Raw genomic sequence first — 13,789 nt, 5'->3', positions numbered from 1 at the left:
TCCCCAAGTGTTCTTAGGTTATCATGAGGCGATCAGCAAACAAACCAACCTGAAGAGTCACAGTGTCAACATGGATGATTCAGAGTCATGTTACAGGTGAGCCTTTAGATTATTTCCTTGAACAGATCCTGGAAAATCTAATATAATAAGCTGTGCTCCAACAAAATACATTTTGGTGCTGGTTTCCTAGACTGGGATTAAGCTTAGTCTTGGGCCACACAGCATTTTTTCCATTGCAAATGTAAATATAGGGAAATATAGTATTAGACTGATATTGCTCAAAATCTGTCCAGGAAACATATCATTTGGAGTCTAAAGTTAACCATTAATAACCATTGGATTATTCCCCAAACCCAGGCATAGGTTATATAATGAGGAACATTTTAAGCACCATCCATCCAGGACCTTCCTAGTGGACACCTCCCATCTTCCAAATCCAAATCCTACAGAAAATATAGCTCAGGATCCCAGTTTAAAACGTTAATTAAATGTCTTGAGCTCAGATGCTCTACTCCACTTCTTCCAAGCTTCTCCACAAGATGGCACCTTGTCTACCATTTCACCCACAAGGAACCACTATATCAGGGGTGTCCAAACTGCGGCCCGTTTCCTTTTTTGGAGCGGCCCGCGAGGTATTTTAGAAATAGAATAAAAGTTGGCCCGCTGTTAAACAGGTTTTTATAATGTGAGATTCAAAGTTTGAACGCTAGGTGTCAGAAATGGGCCAAAGAGTCTAAAAGCGGAGAGGGTGCGCATTTCTAGCGCAGAAAAACTGGCCAAAGAGTCTAAAAGCGGAGAGGGTGCACATTCCTAGCGCAGAAAAACTGGGCAAAGAGTCTAAAAGTGGAGAGAGTGCGCATTTCTAGTGCAGAAAAACGTGCCATAGAGTCTAAAAGCAAAGAGAGTGCGCATTTCTAGCTCAGAAAAACGGGCCAAAGAGTCTAAAAGCGAAGTGTGCGCATTTCTAGCGCAGAAAAACGGGCCAAAGAGTCTAAAAGTTGCCGTAATGAAGGAGTTTAATATTAAGAGACATCATGAAATGAAACATCAATTTGAAAAATCTTAGTTTACACAACACTGTCAAAGATAAAGATAGTAAGTCAAGTAAAACGGTGTTTAAATAAAAGTAACCAGGAAACTGTATTATTTAAAGTGGTATATTTCATTATTTGTTTTATTACAGAGTCTGTGGCCCGTGACTTCAAATATATTTCTCCTTCTGGCCCCCAACAAAAATTTGGACACCCCTGCACTATATGGAACTTCTGAAAAAGAATATGTTATGCCCCCTAAACTCCAAGGCCCTCGAAAGCTTGAGGGTAAAAATCCAACAACGGAAGCTCAAGAGAGCATCTGGAAAGCCAGTCGTAGAGCTGTTGCGTCAAGGCCACGTCACCAGGAAGGTCTGCAGGGTGCCCAGCAAAGGTCTGCATTGTCTCTGTGCATTATTGTAAATGAGCGATGACACTGTCCAGACTCCTATAAAATAGATATGGAGGCAGTGGGATGACACAGAGAGGAGATTGAAGCGTGTGAGACTCTGTTATATTAAGTTACAGTGTAATAACATTTCTTTGGCCAGGGGCAGGAATAGTACCAGGTGCAGCTGGAGTAATGGGATTGAGCGCTAGGCGAGCCTATCTAAGCTCTTCCGCACCCACAGCCAGCCACTCGAAACCAGACTCCAAAGGTGCTGCTCTCAGGAACAGTAAGAAACGGCTTAATTGGATGTTTCCTGTCTCAGAAATGTAATAAAAGGTGTATCTCGCTGCTTCGCAACCAGGCCTGCTCTACTTGACAGCTTATGTAAGTATAACTTACCCCCCCCCCCCCCCCCCAATACTTTCTGAACATTTCCTTCCCAATGAAACAGAAGAGCACTCCACTTATATATCCGCTTGGAGAGACGCCCAGAAGCTCGTGAAAGAAGTTCTGAAACCCCAATCTGTCAGAGTCTCAGTGACTGCGAAGGACGACACCAAGGGTACAGTAGTTTTACAAGCTTTTACAGTTATGATTACCTTATGATTATATTAAGCACCCTTATATTAAGTCAACTGAGGGTGGGCGATATGACAATGCACGTATTATTATAGCAACATATCAAAGTATCTCAATATTTTGTGTTTTGCAATACTTCTTTTTAAACATGCATTTCGAAAAACACATTTTTCTGATTTGTCAGTACCGAATTATTAGTTTACATGTAAAGATTGGTGTCAGAAGTGGTTAATTTTGTGTTGTGTGAAAACCCCACCCACTAGATAACAACTAGTGTTATGACTTAGTCTTTAGATAAGTACCCACTTTACTGATGGCATACAATTAAAGTTATTTTTTCATTTACTTAGAACTTTAGAGGTATTATAGTAGATTTTTTTCTACTATAGATTAATCAATGTATCACCTTGCTAACAGTATATTGAATTGCAACACGTGTACCACATGATATGTATTTTATTACCAATTTAGTTCTTGGCAAAATAAATTTGTACATAATGCTGAATAATAAAAAAAATATTCACCATTAACTATTACCTATTAAAAGTTTTAGAACACCCCTATTGTTTTGTAGTCCAGTGTTAGTACTGTATTGTCCAAATAAAAAGCGTTTATATTCTAGTGCATCTCAAAAAAGTAAAATGTCATTGAAAAGTTACTTTATTTCAGTAATTTAGTAATTACCCACATGATTATGGCTTACAGCCAACGAAAACCCAAAAATAATTATCTCAAAAAAATGTAATAATATATAAGACCAATTGGTCCGTTTGGCTTTTTGGGCAGTTTGCCAAGTCCTGCTGGAAAATAAAATCTGTATCCCCATAAAAGTTGTCAGTAGAGGGAAGCATGAAGTGCTGTAAGATTTTCCAGGAAAAAATACATTGACTTAAGACTTGATAATAAAACACAGTGGATCAACACCAGCAGATCACATGACTCTCCAAACCATCACTGATCATCAGTAAATTTTACATTTTATTTGTAAATCAAGGGAGCAGAGTCTGGAGGAAGAGTGGAGAGACATGTCATCTGCTGGTGTTGGTAAAATTACTTTTTTCAGTTTTTCAAGTCGCCTTGCCACAACCATGCTGGCCAGTGTTAATCTTACCCACAAGATAACACCTCACACTCTATACAGATATGGACAATCCCAAGCCTTTCCCTGAGGTTACCAGCTAGTTGGTTAACCAGCTCTTGACCAGCATGTGTATATTGCATTTGATTTTGGTCATGCTGGTCATAATTGACCGCTGGTCAAGAACTTATAACTTAATTAAAGCTAAAACTGTTTCTTAAACAAATGTCTTTAATTTACAGGTCTGAAAAAACACTCCTCAACAGATCGGAGCTTTAAATGTTCAGAACTGTGTAAACCAAAAATCTGACCGGCTTAAAGTGACTGAGATTTCAACACCTCGGCCCACCAGAAAAAAAAAACATAATCCAGAGTATAAAGTCCTTTCCTGCCTGCAGACCTTCTATTCTGGCCAACATAAACCAAAGACCCTCCAAGCACACTTCATCCAGCCAGGCCTCAACAGACCCCTCCGCTAGCTATGCTAACAGCGGCGCAGCTCATCCAGTGTTACTAAAAGGGAAAGGGAATGAAGATGCTGCCAAACGAAATTCAACACAGAGGCAAAATGCACAAGAGCTGCATGAGTATATGCATCGCCAGGCCCTCGAGAGGAGGAGGACGGAGCGGTGGATGAAGAGTAAAGCAGCACTTGAGGAGGAGAGGAAAAGAATGAGTGTGCAGGAAGTGTTGGAAAAGCAGAAGAAAGCCCTCCAGCGCATCAGAAAACAACAGGAGATACAAGAGCAAGAGGAGAATAGTCCCCAGATGTTCCCCAGATAACTAAATTGCCTATGTAGGGTCTGAATGGGCTTGTTAATGGGTTCCATGTTGCCCCCACATATAGTTGTTGGGCAGGATCCCCACCAAGATCAGCAGTGGGACCAGAAGGGATTAATATGGGACCATAGTGACCTGTAACAATGGCTAAACCCATTGGAGAAGCCCAACTGTTTCCCACTTACATTACATGTTCAAACCCACTCAGAGCCCATAGAACCCACCTAAACCATGTTCCATCCATGTGAGCCCAATATTATATATTATATATTGGCTCGGTCATTGCAATGCAAGACAATAATTGTAATGGTATACAATTGACCATGCTCTCTCCTGGTGAGTAGATGGCATTCATACTTCCCAGTGGGATTTTGTCCAGCACAGGCACCTGTATACTGGTCTGATCAAATCTGGTGCATTAGCTAGATATCTGGTGATGTTGCATTGGTGGCAGTTGGAACTGTTACTATTACTGACTTCACCTGTATTGGGAGGTGGCATACGCTTGTTGTTACCCCCATAGTTTTGGGAGAATTGCAGTGATAGAAGTCAGTGAGTGGGATGCTGCTAAATTTGGGGGGAAATTGTGTAAAACAAATGGTTATTGGTGATTACTTGGAGATTGGTATAAGAATCAGTATCATTAGCAGTCTTGTCCAAGGAATCAAACCTAGCCTATCACACCGAAGAAAAGTAAGTGTTGTTATCCACTATGCTTAATTATCAATTTTAAGGCAATAAAAACAACAAAAAATGGTTGGACTGTCTTTAGCTTTGATTGCGGCATGCATTCACCAACCGCTGCACAAAGCCTTCTCCATCCAGCACATCCCAAAGATTCTCAATGACGTCAAGGTCTGGACTCTGTGGTGAACAATCCATGTGTGAAAATGATGATCTCATGCTCCCTGAATCACTCTTTCACAATTCCAGCACCATGAATCCTGACACTGTTATCTTGGATTATGCCTGTCTATGCCCAAAAGGGAAGAAAAAATCCATTGATGGAATAACCTGCTCTATATTCAGTATATTCAGGTAGTCAGCTGACCTCATTCTTTCAGCACATACTGTTGCTGAACCTAGACCTGCAGCATCAACCCCACCTCAATACTTACTTAAATCCAGGTGGAGTCTTTTTTTTTTTGGCCAGGAAGTGTATCTCTATATAGACCACAGAGAACAGGGAGTGCAGTAAATGGTGTGTATTGGAGTTTTAACCAAATTCCTGTTGTTTACACAACTAATCCAACTGCCAGATTAATCAGAGATCAAACAGACACTCCTCTGACATGAGATTTGAGCATCATCTCACAGTATGACCCAAACATGTCAAAAACTCTCAGCATGATCCAAGAATGCCAAAGACAGACTGGCAGTTTTCCAGTTTTCTTACTGAGAGAGAGAGAGAGAGAGAGCACAGTGCAGCAGGCAGAGTTGTGAACTGCACTGATTCAGCACCTGTCGCAGCTTTCTAATTATTCATGAGCACAAGAAGTGTGAATTGTGTTTTGTTGAAGAACTTGGTTTTTAAGGCTTTCACGTTAGCATGAAGTTAAGCAATGTGGCTTTATGCTAGCATCATAAAACCATGCTAACTACAATGTGACAGTATAGTTTTAAAGGTAATGTTGACTAAAAAGTAAATTCATTTGGGCGTTTTTGTGTAAAATGTTTTTTTTTTGTCACACCATAAGAGGAAGTACTAGATATACTTGATTTTTCTGACAGCATAAAGAGCGATATCACACCCTGTAACTGTCAGGGTCTTTCTGAGGTGTTCTTCTTCCTCCTGAATGAAGGAGGACCCCTACTCCCCAAAGGTCTCCAAACAATTGCCCGTTTAAGAAAAGGAGTATGGCGTCACACCATATGACATTCATTTTTGGGCCAACATGTTTTAGTTAATGGTGGCTTCAAAATATTATGAACTTTTAGCCAAGCAGACTCACAAGTAGATATCCTGTTTATTAATATATGATCGAAAAATAAATAAATAAATAAATAAATTTGCTTGTTTTTATTCCAAATCTAACTTTGTGGAATGTCTGTGGGACAGTCACGCCATATGCGCTTTTTCTGGTTTGACTGAAAATTGTGAAAAAATTAAATTTTAATCCCACAAATGCTCTGTAAGTTCATATAAAACAGCACTTTCTAAACAAAATATCATCACAGTTTTTGACATATTCTTCTATAATTTACATATATTTGACACACTGGACCAAAAAAAGGCCACGACATGTCAACCACCCTTAATCATTTATTGTTTACGGTCATTTTTATCTTTCTTTCTCTTCTGAATATCACTGCAATCTTACATCTGGGTCAAAAAATGTTTTGATGATGACTGTTCAGTATATAGAATTTTCTCACATTTATTTGCAATAAAATCATGCAAGAGTCGATATGTTCTTTTACTATAAAGGAACATCTAGATTCCTGTATTTAACACAACACATATTTGATTTCTCAGAAAATTAAAAATGCTGTAAGAAAGAGCGGATGTGTTCTACTGGAGATGGAGCTGGATGGCAGCAGCAGCAGCAAGAACTTTGGACAGCACCAGCTCTCTGCAGGATGAGCTCAGTGGGCATCATGTTTTTATGAGTATTTCCAGAGGAGGGCAGCATTTACCAGCATTAGATTCCATGTCAGAGTGTTTTTCTTTTTTTTAATACTCTGACAATGCAATAATACACTGACATATCTGCAGACTGGGCTGGTTTTGCAATCATATTTAAGCGTAGTTCTGAACTTCACAGCATTTTAAATAGAGATTTTCAGCTGAAATGGAAATTTAGTACATCTATACATTTTTATCCGTTTCATGCAAAGTGTTCACTGAAATGGACAGCTATTTAAAAGTCATTCTTTTTTATGTGAACCAGTTTTACTATTATTGATGCATGACACCCTGCATTCCACCACCATATGGCCAATAATTACTATTTTACCAAGTACAGTATATGGTAAACCATATATGGTTAAAGGAAGGTCAAAAGGAAGGTTAAAAATCGTATCAAGTTCTAGGATTTCTGTAAACTAAAGCCCTATCTGGACGGGATAAGTTTATTAGGGGGTACTGGGGTAGTTTTCTCTTTTATAGGGGGTCCTCTGTGATTTTATTCCCGTCTAGAATGAACGTGTACGTGTTTTTCTCAGACGTCCTCTGGTGGCTTCAAAATATTATGCCTGAACTTTTAGCCAAGCAGACTCACAAGTAGCATCCTGGTTATTAATATATGATTGAATAAAAAAAAACACAAAAATAAATTAATTTGCTTGTTTTAATTTAAAATCTAGCTTTGTGATATAAATACAGACTGGATTACCTACTGTTTTTCACTGAACTCCGATAATTTTAGTCCCGTCCAGACCGACATCTCTGAGTTTTGTTACCTCACGTTTAATAAAATAGCTATTTGTCCACTGCCACGCACTGTAGTTACACTTTGGGTGCGCCTTTCCACGGAGATCCACATAAACACTACAGCGAGTGGAAATGGAGGAGCTACTGAACATGATGCCATGTGACCGAGAAAGCCAAAAAACTCACTGCTGTCTGGATGCAAGAGTTTTATCACTGAGTAGAAGTATAAAATATTCCTAGGCCATTCTCTGTATGACTTCAATTTAAAATTTCAAAGCTTAGATTTGCTTAGATATTTTGTCTAAGGTTGAGTTTTTGGTTTTAGTTTCTCCAGCACTAAGGCTGGGTGCAGCAGCATTAGCATTAGCCGCTAACCACAGCTCTAGTGGGACATAAATTGCTGACCGACAGTGCTACATTGAGGAACCCTGAGAGTTCTGGTAACCTAGTGCTAGCGGTAACTCGGCTAGCGCTTTGTCCCATGCGGCAAAAGAGCTAGTGCGACGGTTAGCGGCTAATGCTAATGCTGCTGCGCCCAGCCTTAGTGCTGGAAAAACTTCACTGAAAACTCACCCTTATAATGCTGTAATAAAGCAGAGTGGCTTTACTGCTCCTTAATACCTGACTGGTAGAATTCATAAATAAGATGCACCGGATTATAAGGCACACTGTTGATTTTCAGGAAAATTTAAAAAATTTAAGTACGCCTTATAGTCCAAAAAGTATGTTACATAATTAAATAGCCACTAAGCTAAGCTAATCCCACAGTTTTTTTTATTGTTCAACAGAACTTCAGAGAGTTTCTCTAAAGACCGAAGCCCAGTACATCTGGCTGATGTGAGCAGATCCCAGATCAGGCTGAGCTGGAGCCTGGCAGAGGCCCAAAGACACAGACTGGAAGCTCTCAGAACGATGGCTGCTCTGGATGTGTGTGTGGAGCACCAGGCCATCCAGCTGGGCATCACAGGACGGAAAAGAGGCCTGACGATAAAGACTGATAAACAGCATGAATCTACAGACAGAAACGAGGGGGCTGAGCCTGTGTTCACTGCTGGAAACGTATCCGAGAAGAAAGAGATCAAAATCAGTGTGGGTATGTGGATTAAGTGCTGAGAGAGTAGGAAGCGTGCATCATACACTGCTACACTAATCAAACAGCCCTTTTGCACACATTAACAAAAAAAAATGTCAAAGCCAGAAGGAAGCAACCGAAAGGAAATGAAACTTGGTGGGTAGTTTTAAAATTGTGAGATATACAGTATAAATCATACAAGTGTTAACCCCCAATCGTGCATGTGATGTAAATCTGAAAATAAAAGGTTGTTCCATTGTATGCTTTTTTGTTCTGACTTATTTTGTTGTGTGTTTGTAGCTTCCTTTGCTAGTGTAGTGTACAAGTCCGAAAGCTTCTGGAAGAGTCTTATCGATGTATTGTGTTCCATACCAATCATACCAGTGGTGCCAGAACCATTGGCAGACGGCTGCATGAAGCAGGACTACATGCACACAGGCCTTTACAATAACTAGCCTTAACACCACATCAACATTGCCAAAGACTACAATTGTGTACAGATGAATAAATAAAACTAAACACAAAAGAGTAAAATACAAATGAGCAATAACTTAAAACAATAAAAGAAAAGAAAGAAACAAAAGAAAGAAAGATAAAAAATATAACAATAACTTTGGTCTTCATTACAGGGGCTTTCATTGCCCAAAGTGGCCCTACTTTTATTAAATGCACACTCTGATACACTAATCCAACAGGACAATGCTCGTCCATGTACTGCTGCCTTCTTACAAGCTTGCTTTGAAGACAAAGATGCTATGACATCACCAGTGGCATCTCTAGATCAATCCCTGATTAAAAATGTGTTGGATGCTATTAGACGCACTATCAACACTCCACCCTATATCGCAAAATCTCAAGCTCAAGTATGTTATGCATTATCGCTGAACACCATTAAGAACCTCTACAACTTTATGCCGAGGTGTATTCATTCAATTTTATTTCAATTCAATTCAATTTTATTTATATAGCGCTTTTTACAACAAAGGTTGTCACAAAGCCGCTTTACAGGAAAAACAGGTCCACGCCTCTTATGAGCAGCACCACAGAGATGCCAATTTTATGGTGACACAGTGGCAAGGAAAAACTCCCTTTAAGAGGAAGAAACCTTGGAAGGAACCAAGACTCAGTCCGAGGAACCCATCCTACTCGGGTCAACCTGCTCAGTACAAACAAATAACAAACAACAAACAAATAACAGAACATGTATGACGGCATGCACAAAGCGCTGCGCTGTTAAGATACCAACGCGCCAAAGTCAGAGCACACCTGACTCTTAAAGGAAATGAAAAGTGACACACTGATTGGTTTATTTCCTGTTATGCCCAAAACACACCCATAATTAATTAACCCTCCTTTTATGTTAATCTGTCTGGAACAACAATAGTGTTTTTATTTGTTTTTACTAATTCCATTGCTAATTATTCTATCAATATTTAGTGCAATGGTGTTCCTTACCTCTAACAGGTAATGGTTCAATTAGGATAATTCACTCGTTTTTTTTATTAAAAAATACATGTTCAAACTTTTTATTGTTTCACTACTTAAATTATTTTTAAAAGACCAACATATAAAACAATAGTTTTACATAACATTGGAACAGAACATTGCCATTTTGTTTTAGTTTGAGTTTTAGTTTTAGTTTTGGTTGCAAATATGTGAGATGAACCATTTTCATATTATATGTTGATTACACTAATTAAGGCAAACAGAAGAAATTCCATACTAAAAATAAAATACTTTTAACTACTTTTCCTAGATCTTCAAACTTTAAAACTTCAAAATGCACAAAGCGCTGTGCTGTTATTATACCAACGCGCCAAAGTCAGAGCACACCTGACTCTTAAAGGAAATGGCATTTAACACACTGATTGGTTTATTTCCTGTTAAACTCAAAACACCCATAATTAATTAACCCCTTCTATTATGTTCATCTGTCTGAAACAACAATAGTTTTTACTAATTCCATTGCTAATTATTCTATCAATATTTAGTGCAATGGTGTTCTTTACCTCTAACAGATAATGGTTCAATTAGGATAATTCACTTGTTGTTTAATTAAAAAATACATGTTCAAACTTTTTTAATGTTTTACTACTTAAATTATTTTTAAAAGACCAACATATAAAACAATAGTTTTACATAACATTGAAACAGAACATTGCAATTTTGTTTTAGTTTTAGTTTAGTTGTTTTTGCAGGGTGTTGTGTTGCAAATATGTGAGATGAACCATTTTCATATTATATGTAGATAACACTAATTAAGGCAAGAAGAAGAAGTTTCATACTGAAAAAAAATACTTTTAACTATTTTTCCTAGATCTTCAAACTTTAAAACGGGTCAAATTGACCTGAAACATAACAGGAGGTTTAAGATAATTAGTACATGTCTTTTGCACGTTTCAAGCTGCTCAAGGTGTTTTATTTTTAGCGCCTCACAATACCAAAAAATCAAAGACAAGCCCTAAATCCAGCCCTACGGTAAGCAATATTGATTGCTAAATAGCCTATAGATTGCTAAAATTGAGCCATAAATCTTTTATCATTTATAGTAGTGGTTATTTTTACATCAATCACTAGGTTTTGCATGCAATCTGACACTTCCTTCTGGGTGGAACTATTTTTGGATTATTATTTATTATTTTTTTGGTGAAGAGTTTATTGCACATCAGCACAATATAACTGAATAATTAAAGTGAAGACAGTATTACACTGAAGTAAAATAGACCTTGTCTTTTCTAATGGCGTGTAAATTTGAAAATGTGTGTTGTAGGTCAGTGGGCTGGTCCAGCTGTAGAGACGTGTTCATCACAGAATAAACAGGCCGTAATTCAGGTCACATCAGAGCAGAGGGACTACAGCGAGAGCTCTGACTCCAGCAGTAAGGTAACACTATCATTAGGCTGTAATAGAAGATGTCAGACCTGGATATTATACGTATTATTTACTCTGAGCTGTTCTGCAATAGCAGGAATTAGTAGGCGCACCTAAATGCATAATAATATTATGATTAATATTAAGATCTCATTGTTTCTACAAGCGTTATTCATTTTTTAGCTCCACTGATCATATAGGAGGCATATATAGGAGTAGTTCTATATTACAGACTGTACTGTAGTCCTGTACAGGGCCGCTGCTAAGGTTTTGGAGGCCCTAAGCATAACTGGTCAGGGAGCCAACGTAACTAGCTCAGGCAACACCACTGAACATGAAGTAATCAAAACTATTTAAACCTTTATCATCGAAGTTACTCACCAGAAAGGGATGAATGGGCCTCATCTTTCTGCTTCTTTTTCTTCTTCTCAGCTCCAGACTCAAACCGTCGCTTCATAGTTGAATTACCATTTAGTAGCAACTTTGCGCGGTGAACTTGTCTCCTGCCAAACTCAAGTAGCGTTGCTACTTTAGTTAGGACTAAGGTTGCCAGATAAGTTACGATTTTTCATCCTATTTGTTTATTTTATTTTACTTACACAACTTACACAAATATTGCACTGGACAAGTTTTTGTATAGAATGGCCACATACACTTAAAAAATGGTTAAACATGCGCAAGATTTAGCGCCTCCATGCATTTTTTGATTATTTATTTGACTGGAAAATGTCACATCTGGCAACAACCAACAGAGCAAACCGAGCCGTGCCATTTCAGGCAATAGGGGTGGGGGCATTATATTATGCACAAAAATAATAACGTGCCGCTTTTAAGTAGTAGAGTAGGTGCCCCATGCAATGTTTAAAGAAAAAAAAGATGAGCGTATCATAAATAATTCACATTGGGTTTTAAATTTAATAATGTCATAATTTCAACACATTTCATTCTCAGTCAATTTGGCTCCCTGCAACTGCAAAATGGTTGAGGCCTAACGCTGGCTGCGTTGTCTGCGTATGCAGAGCGGCGGCCCTGGTCCTGTATCTGTTTCTCTGCATACTTTATTATCAACCTGTTCTTCAGTGGGGAGGACCCCACAGGAGAGACCACCACAGATCAGCTAGAATGGCTTGCAAAAGCATTCATACCCCTTCAAATTTTTCACATTTCGTTACTTTACAATTTAAAAATTATTTATTTTTTATATTTATTTATTTTACCAAATTGAAAACCTTTGGAATATAATCAAGAGGAACATGGATGATCACAAAGCCATCAAATAATGCTGAACTGCTTGCATTTTGGCACCAGGAGTAAAGGCATAAAGTTATCCAAAAGCAGTGTGTAGGACTGGTGGAGGAGAACATGCCAAGATGCATGAAAACTGTGATTAAAAAGTTATTCCACCACATATTGATTTCTGAACTCCTAAAACTTTATGAATATGAACTTGTTTTCTTTGCATTATTTGAGGTCTGAAAGCTCTGCAACTTTTTGTTATTTCAGCCATTTCTCATTTTCTACAAATAAATGCTCTAAATGACAATATTTTTGGGGGGGATTTGGGAGAAATGTTGTCTGTAGTTTATTGAATAAAACAACAATGTTAATTTTACTCAAACATATACCTATAAAAAGCAAAATCAGAGAAACTAATTCAGAAACTGAAGTGTTCTCTTATTTTTTTCCTATTTGTATTTCACACTTTTGACCATATAGCACTTTGCATTAAGGCTGAAAGTTCAACTTTGGTCTTATCTGACCACAGAACCTTCTTCCACATGTTGAGTCCCCTACATGGCTTGACATGTCTTTCTTTTCCAGCTTTGTAGAGTGCACAACTTATAATTGGCCTATGGCAAATTCTCCCACCTGAGCTGTGGATCTCTGCAGCTCATCCAGAGTGACAATTGGCCTCTTGGCTTCTTCTTCTTCTCTTCTCAGTGATTTTCTTCCTCAATCTGTCAGTTTGTGTGGACCGTGGCCATGTCTTTGGTCTTTGTAGGTTTGCAGGTGTAGAATAGATATTTTTTTACATTTTTGGATGATGGATTAAACAGTGCTGCTTGGGATGCTCAAAGCTGGGGATATGTTTTTATAACCCTGCTTTAAAATTTAAATCTACTCAAAGAAAAGGTTGAAAGGAGAATGATAAAGCATGCAGGGTGTTCACTGCAGACTGTGTAGAAAGTAGAGCAGGCATCAAACCCATGAGCGAGTTTACGCAGGATGAGTGTACGTCAGATCGCTCACGGTTGCTCTGTTTATAGTATGAGTAGATAAAAATTGCGGATGAGCATCAGCGGTCGGGAGAGTCAAGTGTGCTTGAGTGTGTGTGACGCACCTCACTGTCTCCTTTCTGCATTACCGGCCGTGTGCAGTGGAGTGAACTGAGCGAGGTGTGCAGTCGGAGTCAGCTCCAGTGCCACCTCTCCCTCTAGCAGAGCCCGTCAGTACGGCGCCCTCCTCAGGCTGCGGGAGAAAGCACTGCTGGAGAGGACTCGGGCTTAGCTGGCGTGGCTGGAACACTGTGGGAAGTGAGTGTCTTATACAAGAAGATGCTTTAAAAAATGATGAGAGCATGAATACAGTCATTCACTTAACACTTGATAGTCTA

Source organism: Astyanax mexicanus, chromosome 22, assembly GCF_023375975.1.
Source record: "Astyanax mexicanus isolate ESR-SI-001 chromosome 22, AstMex3_surface, whole genome shotgun sequence".
NCBI classification, from domain to species: Eukaryota; Metazoa; Chordata; class Actinopteri; order Characiformes; family Acestrorhamphidae; genus Astyanax; species Astyanax mexicanus.
The sequence above is the reverse complement of the archived record's forward strand: the minus strand, read 5'-3'. Positions refer to the sequence as shown.